This window comes from Anomaloglossus baeobatrachus, chromosome 2 (genome assembly GCF_048569485.1).
Source record: "Anomaloglossus baeobatrachus isolate aAnoBae1 chromosome 2, aAnoBae1.hap1, whole genome shotgun sequence".
NCBI classification, from domain to species: domain Eukaryota; kingdom Metazoa; phylum Chordata; class Amphibia; order Anura; family Aromobatidae; genus Anomaloglossus; species Anomaloglossus baeobatrachus.
The window spans coordinates 413,789,974-413,815,276 of record NC_134354.1 but is presented as its reverse complement, the minus strand read 5'-3'; the positions used below and the strand labels follow the sequence as shown (position 1 = coordinate 413,815,276).

Below are 25,303 nucleotides of genomic sequence, written 5' to 3'. Positions count from 1 at the left end.
CCATTTTTGCGTAGATGCGATCTTTCGATCGCCTTTTAAAGCATTTTAATGCAAAGTTGCGGTGATCAAAGACAATGTAATTTTGGTGTTTTAGAACCTTTTTTCTCGCTACGCCGTGTACCGATTAGCTTAATTGATTTAATATTTTGATAGATCGGATATTTCTGAACGCAGCAATTCCAAATATGTGTTATTGTTTTATTTTCAATGGGGCAAAAGGAGGGGATTTGAACTTTTGCGGGGATTCATATTTTTAAAACTTTATTTTCACATTTTTAATTGATTTTTCTAGTCCCCCTAGGGGAAGTTATGACTGCACAGTCTGATTGATTCTGATGAGAGTGGAAAGTAGTCAGATCAGCAGACACGGGCGAGAATACTGCATGCTCGCCACGTGAGCCCACATTAAAGGGACAGACGTGGGCAAGGACGTATGAGTACGTCCTTGGTCATGATGGACCACTTCTATGCTTGTTTCCTCTAAGGCTATGTGCACACACTGCGTTTTTTACCTGCATTTTTGGTGCGTTTTTGCTGCAGAAATATCTTGAGAAATTCTTGGAACCTTTCTGCAGACATTCCCCAGCAATACCTATGGCAAAAAAAATAGCTGTGCACACACTGCGTTTTTTTCTTAAGAAAATTCTTTCACTATATTTTCTTAAGTCCTCTGCCACACTCATGTGCCTCCGGTACGTGTGTGCCTTTTTTTTCACGTACCGGAGACACGGGCCCACGTGGTCCTATGTATTGTTATTGTTTTGGACACACATACGGATTCTGGAATGGAACGTATGTCCGTTCCGTACTTACGTGTGTCCGTTTTTTAAAAACGCTTACATGTCCGTGTTGCTCCGGCAGCACGGGTGTCACACAGCCCGCACCCATACCACACGGATGTAGTGTGGATGCGGGCCCGTGTGACACACGCCGGAGAAAGACACGTGTCAGTGTAAAAATAATAAAAACACATACTCACCTCCACCATACCTGCAGTCTCTGCCACGGCTGTCCCCTGCATCCGTCCCCCAGTGAATTTGAACAATGCTTCTTCTACACTGGGGGCCGGAAGCAGTGTCAGCGGGGCGTGGCTTTGGCCGGACGCTGTCATTCAGGACGACAGTCCGTGTGAAAAAGACCTCGCCTCACCTCGCGTAGGTGCTCTGGAGAAAACAGTCAATAATAAAGTGGGGTAACTCCGGCACACTACTATTTCCCATAAAGATCATGGAGACATAGAAAATTGAAGAAAAATCTTTTTTCTTTATTTTTGCTCGTGAAAAAGGTGAAAAGGTGAAACAGTGCTATACAAAAGTCCGCCACGACGTTTCGGCCACTTGGCCTTCCTCAGGTCGGATCCACATATGGCACAGCAATAACCTACCTTGAACAAAGGGTTTCTTGAGTACCCGAGCATTCCTACGGCACATATGGATCGCACGGACATATGATCAGGTTCTGTGCCTTTGATGGTACGTGGTGTCCCCACGTCTAATTTACAGTCACCATATTGCAGGGACCACAAGAACACCGTACCCTTCACGCCCTCCTTACAAGAGGTATTTTCCACATGTTCTAGGACCTATATCCACATATCAATAGTGTCTATACCATTTATTATATAACTCTATGTGACTCCTTTATTTCCAGAGTGACCTATTACCAACATTATAATCTCAGTTGATGCTCCCGTCTATACCACACTAAATTCTAATATAAGGTATGGCATTTCCTATTGGCTCGCTTCCCCTCTTTTCCCTTTTCCCTTTCCTCCATTTATCCTTATTACCTCTCCATACTGCTAATATACCTGACTTCTTTTTTTCTCTTTTTCTCTCTCCTTCTTTTTCTCTCTCTCTCTTTCCCTTACCTCTTCATACGTCTGCTACTCTCCAGGTGATGATTTTCCACATATGACCTGTACGCTTACTGGGCTACTATTACCGCACTTCATACCGCAATTGACGCAGGGCACACATAGGAACGTGATCCAATCTATTAGAGTCCCTTCACCCATGCGACCTATATGTAATTTCATCTACTTATCTCTAAATAGATTTTCTATCTTTAACATGATCTCACCATTGTGATTGATACCCATAACACTGTATCATGGTCTCCCCATTGATTTTCTGTATCTCCATATGTAACTATTCATGTCTGCAATGTGGTATTTACATATACTTTTTTCCTGTTGTTATTGATGTATCTTTTGTTCTTATTTTTGTATCTCCACCTTTGTAAATATGCAGCTTGTCCGACCTGAGGAAGGCCAAGTGGCCGAAACGTCGTGGCGGACTTTTGTATAGCACTGTTTCACCTTTTCACCTTTTTCACGAGCAAAAATAAAGAAAAAAGATTTTTCTTCAATTTTCTATGTCTCCATGATCTTTATGGGAAATAGTAGTGTGCCGGAGTTACCCCACTTTATTCAGGACGACAGCACCGGATGATGCAGGTAAGGCGGGGCTTTCCATTCTCCGTGTGTTATTACGTATAACACACGGAGAACACGTACGTGCCATAAATACGGCACACGGGGACAAAAACACCCCTTTAACACGTACATGACAAAAACGTTACATTTTGTCACATAAGTGTAGCTCAGGCCTAAGAAAAAGAATGAGTATGTCTCTTCTTTTCTGCAGCTAACTGCGTTATTCACTCCATTGACTGTAAGGTAATTATGAAATAGCGCAGGAATAACGCAGGTAGCAAGTTAAATGCGTTATTCCTGTGTTATACCTGCCTTATTCCCACGTTATTTCACGTTTTCGGGACATAGTGTACATCCCTGCCCTGCGTCTTGCAGGGAAGAGATGTCACTAGGACAGGAAGAGGAAGTTCCTCCATTTTCAGTGTTGGCAGAAAGTAGTGATCTCACACACACACACACATACATACATAATGCACACACACATAGAAATCAAACGTACATATTAAAAAAAAAAAAAACGTGGGCTCCGCTGTATTTTTACTGTCCAGCCAGGTAAGCACGCAGCGGCGGCCCGGTATTCTCAGGCTGTGGAGGGCGAGGGCCATGGTTAATGCCCCCCTCCCGCAGCCTAGAATATCAGCACGCAGCTGCCCCGGGACTGTCGCATTTATTATGCGGCAGTCTCGGAGTGTCCCGACTCTTCCTGTTGCCGTGATGCATTGGCAATCAGGGTAATATGGAGTTAACGGCAACCAATAGCTGCCACTAAGTCCAAGATTAGTAATGGCAGCGTCTATGACATGCGATTACTAATCTGTAAGTGAAAGTAAAGAAACACTCACACACACCGAAAAATCCTTTATTTTGAATAAAAGACAAAAAGCTTCCTCTGTCACCACTTTATTAACCCCTCCCGAAGACACAGCTCCGACGTAGTCCAGAGCGATGTCCTGCGGCGCTTCCAGCCGTGCTCCAGCCGTGGGTGACAGTTCTCCACGCAACCTCGTTCAGTGAGCGAGTGCTGAATGCGGCTCCTTGAGCGAGGCTGCAAAGGTAACTCCAGGACATTTCTCACGGCCGGTGATGTGAACACATTACCGACCGCAAGAACTGAAGTGTGTGTGGGGATTGGGAACACAAACATCATAAATAAAGCTGGAATATCTATCCCTCTATTATCTATCTATCTATCTATCTATCTATCCATGTATCTATCTATCATCTATCTATCCCTCTATTATCTATCTATCTATCTACCTATCTATTCCCCTAAATATCTATCTGTTAACCTATCTATATCTATCTATCCCTCTAGCTATCATCTATCTATCTCTCTATTATCTATCTCTCTATTATTTATCTATCTATCTATTGTATATTATCTATTTTTTTATTTTTTTTTCATTTTCAACGTGCTTTATTGCTGTAAAGGCATTAAAAAACGCAGTGTTCAACCTAAAAAAAACACCAAAAACGCACCGAAAATGCACCAAAACGCACTTGCATTATTGGTGCGTTTTTTAGCACAGGTGCGCTAATTCTTCACTCTCAAGAAATTTCTTAAGAAATTTCTTAAGAAAAATCATTTTTCTAGTGTAAACATAGCCTTAATGTGATTTGGTGCCTTTAATATATTCTGTATTTTATACAGGATTTTTATTTTTACATCCTTATATGCCTCCCTTCTTTTTTTAATTGGTTCATAAAGTAGCCTAAATTTCTTATCTTTGGCAATATATAGTGCATATGTCACATACGTTTGCTTTTGTATATGCCTATATGATATATATAAATGATCATCAAGTCATTGTGAGCACTGAACATTAATAACTAGGTCATATTTGCATTCAGGATCAATGAGTGAAAGTCACGAATCTGTTTCTGGCATCAGAACACTAAAATGACTATTCCGAGCAAGCGGGGTCTGCGCAATCGTCAAGGGTGAGATCTTGGTATGCCTTGGCGTAAGTGTGTTGCTTTGGGCCCAGTGGGTGCATCATAGGGAGTTTAATATTTTCAAGCAGGCAGTCCCAGTGTTATGACTTAGTGCACCTGATACAGAAATGGTTGCAGTTCAAGATACTGTTTCCCACTGCCATGGTGGAGCACACAGTGGCTAATAAATTCAGGAGGGCTTTACCACATCCCCTTCAGCACTGAATCGGACAGGCATCCCCTAATAATGCGCTACAGATGGTGGAACTTTATAGAGGGTATGAGGCTACTGAGGATCTACCAGGAGGTTGGCAGGAAAGTACCAACCCCCTCAAAGTTAAGAAGGGACACTTATTCCTCAGGGATTGGGCCCCAATAGTCTGTTGGGAATGTTAGGAGCCGGGTCATTTAAGGGCCAACTGCCCTTCCTTGCTAACCCTATGGACACAAAGTTTGGGCATTGACAGTCTCTGTAGGCTACAAAGGTCTATGCGATTTGGCATATTGAAAACTGCAAATTACAAACATTTGCATCAAGTTAAAAAAGAGGGTACCCCAGATTTGGCCCTGCTGTACTCATGAAGTCTCTTGGCTCTTGTACAGGCTACCCTCGAAAAATCCACTGAATTCACTCTCTGGAAAGTCGGTATGTTATGTATCTGTAGCGCCCCACGGGGCAGGTGTTTTAACCTACTCGTTGCTGGGTCGGGGGTGCAGATCTTCTGCATTGTCATGGGGTGGTCTGGCCTGGTTCCGTTACCCCGAGGTGTACAGGAAGGAGGGTTGGAGGGTGGCAGAGAGGATGGATGTAGTAGTTGGAGGTTAGGAAAGTCTATTAGGTGATCATGACGCCACCTGTGGTACGTGGCCAGGTATGCGGCCGCCACTGCAGGGTCTCTCACCGGGGCAGATGTCGGGTGCAGCCAGAATGGTGTTACTCCCCACAGGCGGAGCGGGCCCCGGGAGGATGGCAGGTGACGGGAGTATTGGAAGTCCCCGTTGGCACCAAAGCACTAGGCGCTGGTAAAGGAGAGGCAGAGGCAGGGGATGCGGTTCAAGGTCTGTTACTCACAAGTTGTTCAGGCGCTGCCCCAGAGTACCGATCTCTGCCACGATGGGCTCCAGCCGATCCCGGATAGTCGGTGGTCACCGCCGCTGATTGTGAAAGTCTTTTAGTGAAGTGTCCCTCTGTAGCTATCCAGAAACCCGGCCAAGCCTCCTGCTCCAAGCCACAGGTCTACGAGGAAAGAGGAAACGCTAACTCTTGTGTCAGTGCTAGATGTTATTCCAAGCTGTGCCCAGGAAGGTTCTGCTGTAAATGTGATGGTTGAGCCTACGTCTACCTCATGTGGTGCCCGCCCCCAGTGGTTGTCTTAGAGACTGGGAAAGTCCCATGCTTCATGATGGCTAACTCCCCTGTCTGCCTTAGTCCAACCCTCTGAGAGTAAGCACCTTACTGTTGTTTGTGTGTGTTTTGTGATGGCACCGGCAGATTAACCCCCTCCTGACCCAGGATAGATATTACCCCTGAAAAGTGGTGTAATAACCTGTGGCGCCTGAAGCCCAGGGGCGCCACATTCCCCGGTGGCAAATGGCGGCACTCCGGGGCCGCAACATTTTACAAAGATTACTGAAATTTTGTTTTGCATTTAAACCAAAACATTATGTCTTCCCTTTATGGAAGGCACAGCAAATAAACATTTCAAACATTTCAACTGTTTCAAACAGGTCAGCAAGTCATCAAGACATTTTTGAAGTGCAGCATAGAAAATCAACATTAAGTGTAACTTTTTCTTATGCAAGAAAACATTTCTAATCACTCTATCTTGTCTGCTGCTTCTGGTGGAGATGGTTGTACCAGGGAACTGATCCCGGCCCCCTGGTTCTGGACCCATGGGACAGTCCCTTGCAGAATGTCCCACTTTATCACAATGTCAACAGATGGGCTGCCGGTCTGAAGTATACCGATCAGCAACTTGGGACAACGTGTCTTTGCCACGTCATCGCCAGGAAAGGTCATCAGCACTGGAAGCCAGTTCCGTGGTCACTGGTTGCTGTCTCACCTGCTGGGACCGTACCGCTTTGGTCAAAGTAGCCATGCCTTGAATCAGTTCCAGGATCTGGAACCGCAGTTGAAACAAGCTGTACAGTCTATCCTTGAAGTCACTAAGGTATGCGGTTCTCCTCAGTGGATATATTACTTTTGGTATTTGCTTACTGACTGGTTCTGCAGCGGAACTCCGGTTCGCGCCCTTTGCTGTGGGCTCCGCCCACGAAGACATGCCCTCTCTGTTCCCTTGCTCTGCAGTAATGGTGTCTACTGATTTTCTTAATACGCCACACACAGTTGGAGACGGTAAAGGAGAGGCAGAGGCAGGGGCTACGGTTCCAGGTCTTTTACTCACAAGTTGTTCAGACGCTGCCCCAGAGTACCGATCTCTGCCATAATGGGCTCCAGCCAATCCCAGATAGTCAGTGGTCACCGCCGGTGCCCGTGAAAGTCCTTTAGTGACGTGTCCCTCTGTAGCTATCTAGAACCCGGGCCAAGCCTCCTGCTCCAAGCCACGGGTCCTCAAGGAAAGAGGAAACACTAACTCCTGTGTTAGTGCTAGATATTAAGATGTTATCACAAGCTGTGCCCAGTAAGGTTCTGCTGTAAGTGTGATGGTTTCGCCTAATTCTACCCCATGTGGTGCCCGCCCCAGTGGTTGTCCTAGTGACTGGGAAAGTCCCATGCTTCGTGATGGCTAACTCCTCTGTCTGCCCTAGTCCAACCCTCTGCGAGTAAGCACCTTACTGTTTGTGTGTGTTTTGTGATGGCACCAGCAGGTTAATCCCCTCCTGACCCGGGATAGATATTACCCCTGAAAAGTGGTGTAATACCCTGTGGTGTCTGAAGCCCAGGGGTGCCACACATCCCCAGGGACTTAACAATACTATCCCATCTCGCTGGTAATGATAAATACAACAGCCAGGAGGAATTGCCATGAGATGGGAGTGTCTACTAGTCAGCACTGTGAACTGATAGTGGGGGGGAATTTTTCTTTATTCTCTGCCCTATGACTGACAGTCGTGCCACCCACTGATCATAAGTCAGCACAAATATCTGACCCATTACATTGTTCAGCACTGGTACAAGAGCCATGTAGCCCTAAGGAAGACGTTCCATCTATAGGAGTGACCTCCAGTGCGGTAGGGAAGAGACAGAAAACTCCCCCATATGTAATAGCCAGGGAAGTAGAGGACTTACCACCGGGACCCGAATATTCAAACTTAAATGTCTTGGATGACAATTTCAGTACGGCATGACTCCATGTTATTTATTGATGGGGAACCCCAAAAACCTAAGGCAGATACAATGTTTCCTTTCTTCGAAGTTAACCAAGACTTGATGTACTGAGTCGACCAAGTAAGGGGTGAAACTATTGAACGATTGGTGGTACTGCAAGTTTATCGCATGCCTTTGATGGAAATTGCGTACCAAGACATACATTGTCAGACAACTGGGTCCTAAGAAGACACAGGACCAAAATCTCGCCAGATGTCTTCCAAGAAGGGAAATGGTATTCTGACTCCTCTCCAGTCTGTCAGGTGACCAGCCCCCAGCAACATTTCCGGAGTCCCTTGGTACCTCTGCCAATTATAGAGGCACCGTTAGAAAGAGCAACCATAGCTTTGGTGGGGCTGGTAAATAAGTTGGCCAAGGGTCACCAGCATATCCTCGTAGTCCTCGATTATGCTTCCTGATATCTTAAGGTGGCTGCATTGCACCATACATCGACTAAACTCATAGCCAAGAAACTAATGGGCATGTTCTCTTGGGTGGAAATACCTAAGGAGATCTTACCAGAGCATGGGACTCCTTTAATGTCTAAGGTCATAAAGGAACACTGCAATTTGCTAAATGACAAATACTTGCATACATGAGTTTACCATCCCAAACAGACAGCATGGTAGAAGGTTTAACAAAACTTTAAATAACATGCTCAAAAGTGCCGCATCCAAGGACAGAAAGGACTGGGATCTCTTGCTATTTATTGTTTGCTGTTTAAGAGTTGCCCCAAGGGGTTCTGGCCTTTCGAACTGTTGTTATTACAGGAGATTTATTCCTAGTTTTCCCACCCTGTCATCTTTATTGCCAACTGTTTAAAAGGGAAGAAGTCCGTAATTGTCTGCTGTGATGTTCAGGTCGAGAAGGCCTTTGTGACATTAAAATTGGTGTTGTGTGGAACACATATGGATACAGAGAGTATACAAAGTCATATTCGGGTCACAATCCAGGGGTCAGAATTTCAGGAAGGAACGTAATAGACTCAGGGCGTAAATTGAGACGTGGTCAAGTAACAATCCAAGGTCTAAAGCCAGAAGGTTGCAGCAGGAACTGGGAGCAGGCAGAGAGGAGTCAAACAACAGTCCAGGGTCAAAAAAATAAAGATCAGAACACTAGCAGAAACGCAGACCAACAGGACAACAACAGAACCAGAATATACGACTGGCAAGGTTCTGTGGGAGCTGGCTCAGTAAAGAAGCAGATCAATTACCAGAAAGATAAAACACCTAAGCAACCATTTAACACACCTGCTCAGTAGCCCAGGAAAACACAGCAGAGCATCTCCTAGTGTGCAAGATGCTCTGCACAGAGGAATCATGACACTGCCAGCTCAGTAGTCCATAAAAACACAGTAGAGTATCTCTTAGTGTGCAAGATGCTATCTACAGAGGAATTGTTACAGGTACTGTGTCAGAAGATTAACGGGTAGAAGCATCCCGTTAGTTTCCGGAGACAGAAGCTCATCCCAGCCAAAATCAGGTATAGTATAGTACAGAAGAAGTGCATCACGATTAAGTGGGCACTTGAGTCTCTCCATTAATATTTGCTGGGGAAGACACTAAACCTGGGGACCGATCATTCACCTCTCGCGTTGCAGAACTGAAAGGTTAGGACAGCATAAATACATACCTCCCAACTTTTAAAGAAAGGAAAGAGGGACAAAGTCCATCCATCCCTCCATCCATCATCCATCCATTCATCCCTCCATCAATCCATCCATCCATCCCTCCATCCTTTCATCCATCCTTCAGTTCATTCATCCCTCCATCCATCCATGCATTCATCCCTCCATCCATCCCTCCCTCCATCCATTCATCCCTCCATCCATTCATCCCTTCATCCATTCATTCATCCCTCCATCCCTCCCTCCATCCCTCCATCCCTCCCTCCATCACTCAATCCCTCCCTCCATCCATTCATCCATCCATCCATTCATCCCTCCCTTCATCCATCCATCCATCCATTCATCCATTCATCCCTCCATCCATCCCTCCCTCCATCCCTCCCTCCATGCATCCATCCCTCCCTCCATCCATCAATCCATCCCTCCATTCATCTATCTATCCATCCATCCCTCCATCCATTCATCCATCCCTCCATCCCTCCCTCCCTCCATCCCTCCATCCATCCATCCATCCATCCATCCCTCCATCCATCCATCCATCCATCCATCCCTCCATCCCTCCCTCCCTCCATCCATGCCTCCATCCCTCCCTCCATCCATCCATCCCTCCATCCCTCCATCCATCCATCCCTCGATATCTCCATCCAATCATCCATCCCTTCATATCTCCATCCATTCATCCCTCCATCTATCCATCCATCCCTCCATTCATCCCTCCCTCCATTCCTCCCTCCATCCCTCCATCCATCCATCCCTCCCTCCATCCATCCCTCCCCCATCCCTCCATCCATCCCTGCATCCATTCATCCATCCCTCCCTCCCTCCATCCCTACCCCATCCCTCCCTCCATCCCTCCATCCATTCATCCATCCCTCCCTCCATCCATTCATCCCTCCATCCATTCATTCATCCCTCCATGTATTCATCCCTCCATCCATCCTTGCAGCTGAACAATTTGCTTCTGGTTTCGCAACTGCAATACAGAGGTCAAGATTACCAAATGCGGGACACACCTCAAAAATTGGGGCAGCCCCGCAGAATCCGGGACGGTTGGGAGGTATGTAAATAGGCAGCTCTAACTCTTCTCCATGCGCTGTTTGGGCTAGAAAGCTAAAGCTGGTTTTGAACAGACTAGTATATCTGGGCTCTATTCTATGCAAGCTGGACTTTTGCTTTGCATTCTCGTCTGATGTAAGACTGTGTTTTTTCTGTTTCCTACAAGCTGGACTTTTGGTTTTCATTCCTATCTGATATAACACTGTGCCTTTCTTATTTGCTACCACTAACACTGCGTTTTTTGACTGAAAACCTGTGTTTGCCTCTTTAATGCGTCCCTGTCATTGCCTACCAGAGCGAATCTCCCACAATACCCAAACTTATCAAGAGGATAAATAAAGTACAATTACATGCACATACTAAATGTAATTTGATTTGGATTGTACTCAGGGAAGTTTTCATTTAAGAAATACTGTATATGGTTATTTATATAAAACATGTACACTTTGTGTGGGTTTGGTGAGAGAAACTCATGTGAGTGTCCGGTTGCTGGTGGACAAGTGGTGACAAAAGCATTTAAACTTACCATTATGTTCTATGGAATACGTGTTTTTTTAGCTCTTGTGGACTTCAGTTATTGTGTGTGTGTGGTCACATACAACTTCACTAGGAACAGTGACTTGAAAATTCTCATTTTTGTCTGTGGAAAGGCAATCAATATATCATAAATAATTGATATGGCACACGTTAAAAAGGAGTTTTCCATGAGTTTTCCATTGATGGTCTATCTTTTTGATAGGTCATCAATATCTTTATCAGGGGAGGTGTCTCATCTGGCACCCACGGCAATCAGCGATCCCTGATGGAAGCATCAACTGGAAGTGCTCAGTTGTCTAGCTGTACATTACAGCTCTGTCAACTCTATAGTGGCTGGGTACTGCACAGCCACCCCCTATTGATTAGAAAAGGGGGCGGATGTGAAATACCCGTCCTTGGCCATTAAATCATTCTTGGAGTTAAACCAAGGAGAAAAATTGTAGGAAAAATACCCTGACTATAAATAAATAAATTGCAAGTGCTTAATAACAGGGTACTTAGTATATACATTTTTGCAAAAAGGTAAGAAGCTGTCTCACCTCGTCACGGTGTACCCATCTGAGACAGTCCCTAACCTACTAAAGTTAAAAACATATTCTGTACCTGACTTGTGTCATGTCAAAACTTCAATATGGATGGTAAAGTGGTCAGCTGGGTCCCAGATTAAATACACAGCAAAAAGTGAGAAGCAGGTAATTGTTCAGCTTCAGTATCAGGAGGGCTGCACCCCCAACTTGCATAAAAGCAAGATAACAGACAAAAAACACCAAAAAACTGAGCTGTAACAAATGTTCAATAAACATGCAACATTACAAGCATGTGAATTGCAGCCTCAAGACTAGAAAAAAACCAAGGAGAAAAATTGTAGGAAAAATACCCTGACTATAAATAAATAAATTGCAAGTGCTTAATAACAGGGTACTTAGTATATACATTTTTGCAAAAAGGTAAGAAGCTGTCTCACCTCGTCACGGTGTACCCATCTGAGACAGTCCCTAACCTACTAAAGTTAAAAAAATATTCTGTACCTGACTTGTGTCATGTCAAAACTTCAATATGGATGGTAAAGTGGTCAGCTGGGTCCCAGATTAAATACACAGCAAAAAGTGAGAAGCAGGTAATTGTTCAGCTTCAGTATCAGGAGGGCTGCACCCCCAACTTGCATAAAAGCAAGATAACAGACAAAAAACACCAAAAAACACGTTAAAAAGGAGTTTTCCATGAGTTTTCCATTGATGGTCTATCTTTTTGATAGGTCATCAATATCTTTATCAGGGGAGGTGTCTCATCTGGCACCCACGGCAATCAGCGATCCCTGATGGAAGCATCAACTGGAAGTGCTCAGTTGTCTAGCTGTACATTACAGCTCTGTCAACTCTATAGTGGCTGGGTACTGCACAGCCACCCCCTATTGATTAGAAAAGGGGGCGGATGTGAAATACCCGTCCTTGGCCATTAAATCATTCTTGGAGTTACTCTATGCAGGTCTGCAACTGAGCACTTTTAGTCGCAGTCGGCATCATCAACCATTGTTTGGCGGGGATGCCGGGTGTCGCACCCAACCGAACAGATATTGATTACCTATCCAAAGGATAGCCCATCAATGGAAAATTACTGGATAACCACTCTAATTGTATATAGATTTTGAGGTCTTATTTATGTAAACATAAAAAATTACTTTCTAAAACTACACTTACGCTAATGTTTCTATTGAAAATAGATCTATCATCAAATAAGCTAATGCTTTTGTAGATTGTGCATTGTTGGTACAAACTGTTGAATAGTTAAAAGGTAAGGGAAAGTCAAAAAAGTAAAAGAATAAAACCACTTTAGCTATTCATCTCTGCAAAGGAAGAATAAAAATCTAGGTCAGTGTCCTTTTCATTTGGTCTGGCAAAACAGAAATCTTAAAAAGAAAATACCAAAGTAAACAGTAAATGCTGTTTTTTATTGCCTGTCCTGGGAATACTAACAACATAGCAGGCACGCTTCTGTCCATGGCATTGCTAGAGGTGATTCCTGTTGCCTGTTATTGGTTCATTTTATATGAACGTGTCTGTATAATTCCTTTACCCTTTTATGACATTATTTTATATTTATTGGGTTTTGTAATTATGATCATGGAGATTTACAAATGGGTTTATGACATTTTGATGGTTCACCGAGTTGGATTATTTAAGCTATATATAAGGGTTAGCAGCACGGACAATCCGGAGGCAGTGGCAAAGCAGAGCTGATCTTGCCGGATGGCATCTGGATCAGTGAGGACCAGGACAGCAGGTTATGCAGGACAGGAGACAGAAAAAGAGAGGAAGTAGAAATCTCTGGAAGCAACTGAGCAAGGTGTGAGAATATATACAGAAACATTAGATGCATAGTCAATACAGGACTTGCAGTAGACAGATGGTTAATAGCAGAAATGTGAGCAATTGGAATATAAATGGCTAACTGCAGGACAACAGGGAAGGATAGGCAAAAATGGATATTTGTTTACAGAGAAGAGTACACATTGTGGCAGTAGAATTGAATGTGTGAATGGCACAAGTATTTGTAGAGAAGAGTTTGTTTTCAGGTACCTGTTGTACCAGTATCAATAGAAAGTAGTTTGTATTCAGGTATCTGTTGGGGCAGAGTTGTAAATGTGAACTGAGCCAATATTAGCAGAAAATAATTTGTTATCACGCACCTGCAGTAGAAAAATTGCAGCGATATTAGCAGAGATGATTTCTATCAGGTACCATTGCAGCAGAGTTGAGCGTACAATAGCACCAGGATCCTCAGGTTTGAGCTGGGGAGTAGTTGCAAGTAGTTGAATAGCAGGCTGGAGCTTGCTAAGGAGATGTCTATACAGCTGAGAGAAGTGTATAATGATGCACACTCCTGCAGTACATGTGGTAGCTGAACAGTATTCTTTCAAAATATTCAGATAGTCCAAGCCAGCCTTAAAACGCTTTAGGTGAGGATGTCAAAGGTGTTTGCTGGGATACCATGGTAACTTAATGTTCCCTTGCACAAAGAGAATTGACCGGAAGGAAACAAGACCCAAAGCCTGAGCCAGCACAGTCAAGCAAAACCCACTCTGTTTTTATTTTTGACCATTTGAACACAACACACACTACATAGATATTTGATCACATTTGTATCTCTTTTAGGCTGGCCCACTGTGTTGTGGTCAACCTCAGTGTCCTATAAAGCTAAACATGGACCCATGAACCCCATATAAGTCAATGGGGACCTGAATTTCTGTGCCAGGGGCTAGAAGGTTAAGAAAGGAAGCAAAAGGAGGGCAATTACCCTGCAGACAAATCTGGATAGGGAAAAAATAAATAAGAAAAAAATGACATGGGCTCCCGCCTACAGGTAAAGCAGAAAGCTGCAGACTGCAACTCTCAGCTATTAGCTTTACTTTGGGTAGAGATAAAAAATAAAGGGGATCCCATGCTGTATTTTTTAAATAAATCATTTAAAAAATATGGCACGGACTCTTCCATATTTTTGATAACCAGCCAAGGTAAAGCAGACAGCTGTGGGTTGGTAATATCAGGGTGGGAAGGCCCAAGGTTATTTGGCCCTTCCCAGCCTAAACATAGTAGCCCGCAGCTGCTCAGAAGTGGAGCATAGATTAGATGTGCCAGCTTTGGTACATCTGCTTTACCTGCACTGGTTATCAAGAATAGACAGGAGCCCACATCATTTTTTTTCCTTTATTGTTCACAGCAGTGGACAGGCCTCTTCCGCTGCAGCCTTTCAACAAACCTTATTATCATACAAACTTTACCCGAATTCTGAACTGAGACACTGACTTTTATAAAAAGTCTGTGTCCGAGTTCAAGCCCCGGACACCTGGTGTCTTGTACGAAACACGAACTTTAACGTTGACTGGGTTCGCTCATCCCTGGTCAATATTTCAATTATAGTTTTTTTTTTCTGTAAGCTCCACTCCTGGCTTTGACATACAAACACTGATGCAAAATTGCTAATGTGTGAATGAGGCCTTAATATGGATAATTCTGAATCTATTTTATGTTACTAAACTATTAAATTAACATGCAACGATTCAGTGGGTTTTCTACTCTCAGGGTACTCATCATACTGCAGAAATTCTACTACAAAAGTATTGTTCAGAAATGGAGAATTAAGTGTACTGATCCATACACCATAATTTCATCTCCGGCGCTCACATCTCAAGAGCAGCCCTGAAAACATAACAAATAGATGGGACATACACACTATTTGTTGGGCATAAAAAATCCTCACTTCTTATATAGCTGATCATAACCTATCATGTATTTGTCCTTAACTCTGTATGAGATGGAGCTCCAGCAATAAAATGTAAATACAAGACAAATCTGCCTAAAGAAAATAATGATTTGCACCATGAGGAACCAGAGAGAACAATATAGGGGATGTAAGAAATGATTTGTCACCTGCTCTGCATAATATATAGGCTTTTCTAGACTTGATCATGATTGCATTACAAGCTGTTTTTCCACTTTTCTCCACTCCATGTGTTGCTTGCTGAACAGGTCAGTAGTACAAAGTACATCTGATGTATATGAAATTGTTTGATTTTCCTAAAAGTGGTCTAGTTTACAATATAAGAAATCCACTGGAGCTTAAGAAAGGATATAGATGCCCCACCGTTCCCATGATAAAGCAAGCTGTTGCTAAAAGGCTTTAGAATCTTTCAGACTGCAAGGAATCAGTGGAAACATATTGAGGAACACATGCAGAAGAAGGTGTAAAAAATATCTTAAAAAATGAATATCCACCTAATAATGTGAGAAAAAGAAATACACATCATTGAAGGTTTCTTTAGACATTGCTTAATATTTAGACATACAGTATATCCAAATATATGACTGTATATACTGTACTAGCAAATGTTAAAAGAAGCATTCTGGGGAATAGTTTAATTTTGGGGATTTATTTATTTATTTATTTATTTTTTTACAGTATTGGAGATATATTTTTTTTGTAGACTTGGTGTTAATTCACTACCTGGTCACAGCATTCTGCCATTTTGGTGACATTTTGGACCATGTTTGTACAATGTGACCTGCACTGTAATAAGCTGGATCACATAGTGTCTTCAATGTGTTCCGGAAGTTAGGCTCTCTTAAAAGATCGATGTAGTGATCATAAAAAGGTTGTGCAGTACATTCAAATAGGGGCGGAGGTGCAGTACTCTCCTGTGGCCACTTATGCAGGTCATGGTGCTGTGCAGCTCTGCAACTGTTCACATCTAGCCACATAGGACAGTTGATGAACTGGCGAAGCCTGATGTTGCACCCTCACAGATCTAGTGTTGATGATGTATCCTAAAGATTAACAATCAATATTAACAGTATGGATAACCCTATAATTGAAGCCCCAGTGCTATCTCTACTATGTTCCCTCCTGGTCTTTGTTGACATGGCTGCAGTGAAGTTGTTGTGTAAATTGTGTTAGACTTTCTGCTAATTACTATACTCAACACAACTGAGCCCAATGATTGGTACTGTCTTGTCTTGTGTTTCAGATGTGATGTCACTGCCGCAGCTCCATCAAAAGCCTGGCAGGGAGCAGAAGAAAGATGCCACTATAAGTCAGCTGAGGCTCCAGTAGGTAAGTGCTGCTCGTCTTGTTATGTTATGGCATAAATAGTTTTGGCTCTGATTTGTAATGAAACCACACAACCTCTTTTGAACAGTATTTTGTACAGGATATGTGTCGCGGGTGGGGAGGACGCCGCCGCTGCTGCGCTTTCGCTAACGCTCGGGTCCGGCACTGCTGCGGCTGCTGCTGCTCGGTAGCTCGAGCGGTGGGCCGGATCTGGGGACTCGAGCAGCGCTCCTCGCCTGTGAGTGAAAAGGGTGGTTGGTTTGGGGGATTTAGTCCGTGACACCACTCACGGGTCGTGGTGAAGATGGGCACCACCGCTGCTGGTGACAGGGATCCCAGGAGCGATGGTAGGGAGCAGCTGGGATGTTGGTTTTCCCCTCCGTGGGTAGGGGTCGGTGGTCCCGGGGCCCGATGATGTGACTGGGAGGCAGGGTTGGTGAGGTGCAGGGTTGCAGGGACAGCGCGGCGCGGTGCCGGATGGCACGGGTGTACTCACTCAGTAAGAAATGTACAAAGTCCTCGGTAAACCAAATGGCTGGATGGACGGGTCCCTCAGCCGGCTGCTATGTCTCTCCCTGGACAGGTGATGGCGGCTGTCTTTCCCTGCACCTTGATGTTCTCGTTTGACTAACTGACCCCCGGAGGATGGCCTCCGGTCCTGGTGGTGGCCGTGTCCCAGCCTGCTCTGCTGCGGGCCCTTCCTCCAATCTGCCTCTCCGAAGGCGGCAACGGCTTCCATCCCATAAAACTATTTACAAGCTCACAAGTTCGTGGGTGGCCTGCCAGTTCTCGTCCATGTCCATGAGTAGTCTCTCATGCAGGTGGTACAAACACACAGAGTCCCTCCGGGGACAACTTGCCGGCAACGGCCGGAATAATCAGGTAGACAATCAGATGAAGGACACAGTTGATTAATGTCATTCATTTAAACTGCTGAGGGTCCCAACGGGGGACAACTGCTTGCAACGGCGGACCGCTGCCACTATTTGAGGTCATACTCCTCCAGGACCTCTTCTAGCTCCACGTCCGGACAGCTTGGTGGAGGAGGAGGGGGCTGGGGCCGCATCTGCTCACTGCGGCTCTTCCTCTGCTTCACGTCCAGGGCGAACCAGCCCCTCTCCCCGCAGTGGCGGGTGTAAGTCACCAGGTCTCCCGGCAACAGATCACGACCTGGATGGCCCGTGGAGAGGTGCGAATTGACATCGCGGCGGGCCACAAATACTTCAGCCTCCAGGCACGGCTCATAGATGAAGCCGAACCCCCTCCGTTGGTCAAACTGCCGGACTTGGCCCTTGTACACCGGGCCCCGCACCTGAAAGGTGGCATGGCGGAGTGCATCTTTCTCTTTGATCACCCTCACCATCACTTCTGCCCTCTGCTGCTCCCTGGTGGCAATCTCCCGGCCCAATGGGTTTGGTTCCCTGTCCCAATAAGGGGCGTTGGCAGACCGCTGCGCCCAGGTTGGGCCCCGCTGGACCGCGCCCACACCGGTTCTCTTTCGTGGGGGTCCTGCAGTGTCGTGGCCTGTACTGCTGCTTGGCAGTGGCGGCCCGGCGCAGCTTCAGCCGAGGCGGGGAATTCAGGGTCAGTTAGCCTCACCGGTTGGGCCTTCGGGCCTGCAGCGGTCGGTTCTTCCACGGTTGGGCGGACTGCCGGAGCCAGACGGTCTCGGGTGCGGACACTTCCGGGGCCGACGGCTTCTGATCGCAGATGGCTACTTCCCGCGGGGCTTTCCACGGTAGCGGGAGGGACACTGGCCATTCCCGAACAACGCCCCCAGGCCGGTCCTCTAGGGCGGACGGGTTGGCTTCCGCTACCGGTGTTGGGGGTAACGGACCGAGCGCAGGGGCGACAGCAACCGGTACGGATAGCGGGGGAGGCAGGAGGGTGAGCGGGCACAGGCCAGGCCCTTCCGCTGCAGCGGCCGGTCCTTCTTGGACACAGGGGCGTGGGTCGCTTACCAGCTCCTCCAACTCTGCCTCCACCTCGCGTCTCCGCACGGCTGCCGCCACTTCCTCCATCTCAGCCACCCAGCGCTCCATCAAGAACCGGACCTGGGCTTGAAGGCGACAGCACATCTGTGCCTTCCGGGCTTCCACCCACGCCGCTGTTCCTGGTGTGGACTCGGGGATTTCCGCGGTGCCGGACGGACGAGACATCGTGCGTGGCCGTGTTCCAGGAACCAATTGTTTGCAGAGTCCTGGCGTCCCCGCTTTTATAGCCTCAGCTACATTAGGCAGACACACACCAGCCCCCCCTTGGTTCTCTACAGCACTTCCGTTTGTTGGGGGCGGGGCTTCGCTTTCGCGCCTTCTCTCTGCACGTAGAAGACGATCGAGCGGGAGATTTTCGCGCCAAGATGATGGCGCTTCAAAATTTTCGGCCGGACACCGCCGGTGGAGATCACATGGCACACTTCTACTGGTAAGTAGATGGGTTAAATCCTGTTTGTGACGCCAAGTTGTCGCGGGCGGGGAGGACGCCGCCGCTGCTGCGCTCTCGCTAACGCTTGGGTCTGGCGCTGCTGCGGTTGCTGCTGCTCGGTGGCTTGAACGGTGGGCCGGATCCGGGGACTCGAGTGGCGCTCCTCGCCCGTGAGTGAAAAGGGTTGTTGGTTTGGGGGATTTAGTCTGTGACGCCACCCACGGGTCTTGGTGAAGATGGGCACCACAGCTGCTGGTGACGGGGATTCCGGAAGCGATGGTAGGGAGCAGCTGGGATGTTGTTTTCAGCCTCTGTGGGTAGGGGTTGGTGGTCCCGGGGCTCGATGATGTGACGAGGAGGCAGGGTTGGTGAGGTGCAGGGTTGCAGGGACAGTGCGGTGTGGTGCCGGATGGCACGGGTGTACTCACTCAGTACGAAATGTACAAAGTCCTTGGTAAACCAAACAGCTGGATGGACGGGTCCCGCAGCCGGCTGCTGTGTCTCTCCCTGGACAGGTGATGGCGGCTGTCTTTCCCTGCACCTTGATGTTCTCGTTTGACTACTATGGATCCCCAACGGTAGTCCGCTCCCCCGTGTATGGGTACCGGAGGAGCCCGTTTGCCCGCAGGCGCTGGCCCTTGGGTCTCTAGCCTTAGACGGTAGCTTTATACCCTCACGCTGTGGGCGGTTGCCTTAAATCGTGACTTTTGCTGTTAGGAAACCCCTGGGGTTCCGGTCACATTCGGATTTGACTATTGTCGGTTGCTCCAAGCCTGGTCGTGGCCCGATGGCCCAGCCTGTGTGTGCTGGCTTCACTTCACTCCCCGGTCGGTACCGGTGGACCAACGTCCGACCCCGGTCCTACGGTTCCGCGTTGCTTCACCACTCCTGCAGATGGCCACCACCGTCTGCCAACCTTGCTGTCAGTGCCTGGGCCACAAACCCAGACACCCAAGTGCTTGCTCCTCTCACTTCAAACTCCAAACTCTATCTGTCACTTTTCCCGCCTCCCGGCCTGTGAACTCCTCGGTGGGTGGGGCCAATCGCTTGGCTCCGCCCCACCTGGTGTGGACATCAGACACTGGAGGGAGGCAACAAGGGTTTTGTGTTTGGCTGGTGTCCCTGTCTAATGGGGGTGGGGGTGTTTGTGTGTTATCTGTGACGACCTGGCTAGTCCAGGGCGCCACATATGCACTACATTATGACGAGACAATAAAAAAAATGCTGTGCAGTCCTCTTTTACTAAACAACTCTTGTCATTTAAGAGTTTGGCTTATCTAGAAAATATGTTTTCAAATGTATTTATGGCATCATGAGTTATTAGAAAAAAAATCCCTTATGCTAATCCGTTTGAGTGGTGCAGGTCACACTTTTACAGCGGGTGCATATCGCCCGTGACTCAAACCAGGTCCTTCCTGCAGTGAAGATAAACAATGAGGCAAATAGCAACACCATGGCCATTTGACTCATGGCATTGCTTAATATTGGAATCTCAGACCTACCAAAAAAGATTAGATGGATTTGCTCATTTATTTTTATTGCAGCTAGGCAAAGCATTACTGCCTCGTGGAATCAACCCACAGTCCCATCCCTATGGGAAGTCATAAATAGAGTTAACACTTCAAAGTTATATGAATTCACCCTCTTATACAACCCTCAGAGACGTACCACTCTGGAGGAGCGCTAGGCTCCCTGGTGACTTCACCCTATGCTTCCCTTCCTCCCTTTGACGTAACTTCCAACCTAAGGTTTAATCTGGCGCCCTCCTCTGATAATAATAATAATAATAATAATAACTAGTTATGTGAATCCTAAGGCTTTTTATTGAAAAATCTAATCAAAACTTGATTGCTTGAGAAAAACCAATGAGGCAAATAGGTCTTTCTTAACGTTTATGTAGTTAAACACATTCAAATTTAAGATTGAGGGAGTGGGCACAAATCTTACGTAAATTCTCTTCATATGACTTCAGATGAACAGCAGTAAAGTCTCTTAAGTTTCGTTCCCTACTTAACAGTTTACCTATATTTCTCTATTCTCTGGAGGATCTCTAAGGGGCACCCTTACTATGAAGAGGATCGAGACCTGGGCCCTCGGATAGACCTAGTCCCACTTTCTCAGGCACGTCCTCTGGTAACCCTATTCTCTTTAGACAAGAGATGGGCAAGGGGTCGCCATATTCTGCCACATCGGAGTTGGTGCTTACCCCTGCCAGGAAAGGTCAGGGGCCCGGCTTGCAGTACGTCCACTAGCTCACTTTCTAGTATTGGAACAATTTATCTGTTACTATCCCTTAGCTTTCTCATTTGAAGTTCCAATTGTTATTAGGACTTCATGCTACGTCGCGCAAGTTTTGCCACTTCGATGTAAAAGAGATCACCCACTAACTGCAGCTTTTTAGGTTTAACTCAACCTGCATATCCAAACTCAACTGTAGTCAAACCCTATGTCACTCTAAGATTGAGTCGGTCCTGTTCTCCTAGGGCCTGGCTCCTCCCCTTGTTAATCCCACAACTTAACTGCTTCCTTGCCTGCAGTCACTTAGCATAGGCCAAGTCCTATCTTACAAGTTCCTATTATTTTCGATCCTACATCTTATATATATTCCTATCACTCTATACAATATTATATACATTAATATGCGTCTGTCTTCAAGAGCAAGAATCTGGTCACCTCCTTAGACTACAAAAATCAGCTAGAGATATAGAGCAGAGCAAAAATTTGCTTTGCCTATGACATGCCTGCACCAGGGCCTGGGGGTTACTCCTTACCGGGCTGCGGTTCTGTTTCTAGGACGCTGCGGTCGCGGTAAGGCCCGATCCGTGACCCCGGTGGTGTCAGTAAAAAGGGGAGATAATAATAGCTTGTGACGCCACCTGTGATATGCGGCAAGATAGGTGCCGCCACTGCGGGATGGGTCCTCTGGGGCAGATGGTGACACAGCTTGGTTGGTACAGTTCTCCACAGGTGGAGCTGGGCCCCAAGGCGGATGGGAGTAGTATTAGGCGATGGCGGGGGTGCAGGGCCGAAGGTGCAGGCGAATAACGGAGCGACACAGAGATGCAGTTTCAAGGTATTTACTCACTATAGCAGGTTCCAAGGTAACACGACTAGTCATTGACCGCCTCTGGAGTGCTGGGTTCTACTGTGATGGACTCCAGTCGATCCCAGGTAGTTTGGAGGCCATGACCGGTGCACCTTTCTATTGTTTCTTCCCTGGTCGTCTTCCTGCGCTGACTCCTAACCTGCCTTTCCTGCGCTTACGCACACAGTGCCCTGAGCTGGTGTCCGCGGGCCCTGTCGGGAGGCTTGAGGCTCTATCCCTTGGCCCTATGTGGTCACATTCTAGCAGATTCGTGTTTGGTGTTGGCTTTGGTAATAGATGTGCCCTTAGTCTCTGGTTTTACTAGCGGAGCACGTTGGTTCTTCTCCTCTAGTCTAGGGCCAATCCCCATTCAGCGGCCAAGTCCCTCCACTCCAATATGTCGTATGTGGAATGAGGCCACGGGAGTATGGCACATTTTCCATGGTTTCTAGGACCCTTTCTATCTTATGCCTCGGTTGAGCTGCACCAGCTGCAGACCACAGGTCTTCGCTCCTCCACTACTCCTTCTTAACTCCCTGACACTACAGTTTACCAAACTAACTACACTCCACCCCCAGGCTCTGTCGGATTAGAGGGAGAGAGGTACTATCACCAGTGGTGGCTATACATAGCATTAATGGAACCATGGGGGGACGAGGTTTAGATCAGTGCTGCTGCTGAGTGTAGAAAGAATGGCGATCGCCATTTTTTTTTTCCTAACCGCGCGTACAGTGGGGCGGGCCAGGCTATCAGCCAATCACAGACACACACAGCAAAGTGGATTTTTGTCAAACAAGCAAGGGCATGTGTCATTGGCTGTGCATGTCACATATCCTTGCCCTATAAGACCCGGACATTTTCCTCGTCGTCGCCATTATCTCTGTACTGCGGGTGGGTGACAGTCACCGCTCCCACTCCCGCTGCTGCTGCTGCTGTGTGCACTATAGACATACAGTGCAATCTCCACATCGCTTTAGGGATTAGGGACTACTTGTAATTTGAGCCCTTTTCAGGGCTACATTACAGCAGTTCATAACCATTTTTGCTAGGCAGGTCTGTGCCAGCGCTGTGCAGGGGTTTATATCACAGCGTCTGGCTAAATCAGTTCAGGCAATTCCTTGGGGCATTGTTTCATTGGCAGGGATAGAAAGTGAAGCTTCCTCTGCTGACAAGCTAGCTACAGCACCTATGCATTCTACACTCCTCTCCATTTTTGCTTTGCAATTTTAATTGCAAACAGTACTGCCACTTTTACGGGTATAGTAATATTGTCTGGGATACTAACTTAGGGTTCCTCTCCTGTCAAGCAAGGTACACCAAGTGTGCATTCTATACACCTTTCCTCCATTTTTGCTACGCAATTTTATTTCCAAAAGTGCTGCCACTTTTAGGGGCATAGTAAAATTGTCTGGGATACTAACTTATTCAGGTGTCACACGGTACGATATATCTGGCAATACGTCGTCAGGGTCATGTCGTTAGTGGCGCACATCCGGCATCGTCAGAGATATTGTACCTTGTGACTCCTATGAACGAGCAGAAATACACACCTTCTCGTTCATCGTTGACACGTCATTCATTTTCATAATGTCGTTCCTCCTTCTTTGCTCCGGTTGTTCATCGTTCCCGTGGCAGCACACATCGCTCCGTGTGACACCCCGGGAGCGACGAACACAGCTTACCTGCGTCCCGCCGGCAATTCGGAAGGAAGGAGGTGGGCAGGATGTTACGTCCCGCTCATCTCCGCCCCTCCGCTTCTATTGGCCGGCTGCCGTGTGACGTCGCTGTGATGCTGAATGTACCTCCCCTTTCAGGAAGTGAATGTTCACCATCCACAGCGACGTCGCCCGGGAGGTAAGTACGTGTGACGGGGGGTTAACGACTTTGTGCACCACGGGCAACTAATTGCCCGTGACGCACAAACGACGGGGGCGGGTGCGATCGCTTATGTGATCGCACAATTTATTGTCCTGTGTGACGCCCGCATTAGGGTTCCTCTCCTGCCAAGCAAGGTAAACCAAGTGTGCATTCTACACACCTCTCCATTTTTGCTACGCAATTTTAATTGCAAACAGTGCTGACACTTTTAGGGGCATAGTAAAATTATCTGGGATAGTCAGTGTTGGTTCTTCAGCTGTCAATAAAGCTAGACCACCTCTGCAGTCTACACCACCTCTCCATTTTTGCTACAACATTTTAAGTGTCCAATTTGGTCACAAACAAAATGAGTGGCAAAAGGACAGATGCTAGTGGAAAGGGGAACAGGCATGATGGAAAGGGAAAAAAAGTTTGTGTCCGTGGGGTAGGTGGTAAAGCTACGGTAACATCTGCTGAAGAAAGGCCATCTTCCAGCAAAAGTAAGATGTCTACTACTTTCTACTGGACAATCTAATGTGATCCCTTTTTTACGGAACCGACCAACTCTACCAAAGGTAGATGATGCCTAAAAAAAGCACATGCTTGAATGGATCTAAGTGGTCCATCAAGTGGCCTCTCCTCCACCTCAACTTCAACATCCAAAAAACTTCAGTCCTCTGAGTTGTCACTCAACCACACTTGCTTTCCACCAGCTCTCAAGTCTCCACCCGCCCTGCAGAGTATGGGGTAACAGAGATGGGTGAGTCTGCAGAGATGTTCAGTCACACTATAGCCTGGGAATCCGAGGTCTGCTCCAAAACTACAGTGAGTCCAGACCAGGAAATGATCTGCAGTGATGCCCAGAAGCTTTGTGAGTCAGATTCAGGCCCTGATGAAGAAGTTTCTGAGCATAATGTAGACCCTCATTCCCAAACTGTAACTACTCTTGGTGGAGACAATGAGGAACATACTGATGACGATGAGACTCAGATACCTGATTGGAATGACAACTTAACTATTCAGTCATAGCAGGAAGAAGTTAGGTCTGAGAACGAGGGGAGTGCAAACACACAGGTTGATGATGAGGTTGTAGATCCCACTTACTGTCAACCCACAGTCAAGCACTCAAGGAGGTCCGCAGAGGCGGTGGAGGAGGATGTGACTGACGACGAGAGTAGCTTGCACCTTCCTGGACACAGACGGAGTACTAGAAGCACGTTAACAACTGCATCCTCAGCCACAACTCTGCCTCTGAGCACAAGTCGTGGTGGCTCTGCAGGTCGCATGGGCTCAAAGCCTTGCCTAGCCTGGTCCTTTTTTGACATCGCAAAGGATCTACCAAATCATATCATCTGTAAGATTTGTCGCCAATCTCTAAGTACAGGCCAAAATCTCACTGGGTTGACTAATTCG

The 25,303-nt window shown here is 46.7% G+C and overlaps 1 long non-coding RNA gene across 1 annotated transcript; it reads left to right on the top strand.

Moving 5' to 3' along the window:
- The first annotated feature begins 1,503 nt into the window (after positions 1–1,503).
- On the top strand, positions 1,504–2,317 carry LOC142290193 (uncharacterized). Its single transcript, XR_012750239.1, has 3 exons — positions 1,504–1,559; positions 1,651–1,720; positions 2,253–2,317. It is a non-coding gene; the product is annotated as an uncharacterized LOC142290193 (long non-coding RNA).
- The last annotated feature ends 22,986 nt before the right edge of the window (positions 2,318–25,303 follow it).